The sequence below is a fragment of the Trachymyrmex cornetzi genome, unplaced genomic scaffold (assembly GCF_001594075.2).
Source record: "Trachymyrmex cornetzi isolate Tcor2-1 unplaced genomic scaffold, Tcor1.1 scaffold474, whole genome shotgun sequence".
NCBI classification, from domain to species: domain Eukaryota; kingdom Metazoa; phylum Arthropoda; class Insecta; order Hymenoptera; family Formicidae; genus Trachymyrmex; species Trachymyrmex cornetzi.
The window spans coordinates 96,609-98,539 of NW_017299552.1; positions in this window are offsets into that span (position 1 = coordinate 96,609).

Consider the following 1,931-nt stretch of genomic DNA (forward strand, 5'->3'; position numbering starts at 1 on the left):
CCCTGTATATTCTAACATTGAATATGCTGATATGATTTCATGTATAGATTCTGCGACAAGAGGTCAACATTTTCAACAATATCTACAAGCAAGTGAATAAATACAATATGAATAAGTAACGAGAAAGTACAAAAATTAAAACTACGTTTTGTCTTTTTTGCGATTTTCTCCAAAACGAAGCAAAACGAGCATATCTCTATAGAATTTTTCTCTTAGTTTATTGATCCCCTACACGCTCTTGAAGTTTTGACATTTAAATTCCAAAGACCCTATATACTTATGTTGAATACTTTTGCTCTCATGAGAATGTTTCTCATTTTTCTTATTTTAAATATTACATTCATGTTTTTAGTACTATAATAAGATTGGAAATAAGACCGTTTTTGTTAGAAACATTACTTTAAATACGAAGCGCCACTACGGTCTGAATATTAAGATGTTGAACTATTATATATATTCATTTAAATGAATTAATTTCCGAAATTATAATTGCGTGCCGATATGATTGTCGGACTTTCAACCCAATCAATCTAAAATATTAATAATCCCACTAAATTTCCCAAATTTAATCTTAAAAAAATAATAAACTTATTGCGAAAAATATTGTCTCGGCCGGGAGTCGAACCCGTATCTCTTGCATTCCTTGCGAGCGTCCCGTCTCGGTTGTCTAATGGGTTAGGACGCTCGTACGGAATACAAGAGATCCGGGTTCGACTCTCGGCCGAGACAATATTTTTTGCAATAAGTTTATTAAAGTTTTAAGTAAAGTCAAGTAAAGAACGGGCAAAGAGCCAAAGTATAAAAAATTAACAACACATATATATATTAAAATAATAGAACATACATACAAATTTAGCCAACAAAATTAAAATTATAATTTCTGAAATTAATCCATTTTTACTATGTTATACTATTATCTAGCAGTGCCAAGTGTTTACTCCTTTAACTTTTTGTAGTAACATTTGAATGGATAAGGTGACGCGATTATAGATCGTATTCTACAGGATGGGCCAAAAGTCATCCATTTTAGAACAAAAAATTTCTTACAAAAGTTGTAAGACTTAAAAAGACGCATTCAACGATTTTAGTTATTTGACCTAGGATGGCGTTGTCAAGGTCAGGTCAAGGTCAACATGAATTTTTTAAATGGAACCCCCCTTTTTCATTACATGTACTTGTAACTTATTTCGAGAGCTTTCCAAAACACTATAATTAAGTTCATTTTCATTAAGTACTTTGCGAGTTATAAAGCTTGAAAGTTACTGTACCGCCGACATTAGCATTACGCAAGGTGTCCGACCGACGGCTAAAACCTCTTGAATGTTGTTCAGGGTCATGTCCTGGATAACATTTATCAATCATTGTAAGTTATACCTCTTATTTTCATTTTTGCACTGAAAATTAATTTTTGTGTTAAAATAAGAGAAACAATCTCCAATGACCTCAATCTTAACCAATGTTATTCAGGACATGATCCTAAACAATATTCAAGAGGTTTTAGCCGCCGGTCGGACATCTTGGGTAATGTTAATGCAAACGGTACTGTAACTTTCAAACCTTACAACTCGCAAAGTACTTAATGAAAATAAACTTAATTAGTGTTTTGAAAAGCTCTAAAGATAAGCTAGAAGAATATGTAATAAAAAAGGAGAGATTCTATTTTAAAAATACATGTTGAACTTGACTTAACCTTGACAACGCCACCCTAGGTTAAATAACTACAATCATTAAATGCATTTTTTTAAGCTTTAGGGGAAAGTGGGCGAATTGTGCGCACCTAAGGGATATTTGTTTTTCTGGGATGATTTTCTAAGTTCAAAGCGATATAAATAGAGAAATAGAAACTATAAACATTCTCTTACCATTACGTATTCTTATATTGAATAGTTTTTCATTCAATAAGGTCGTATTTGGCAAAAAGGAAAAAACGG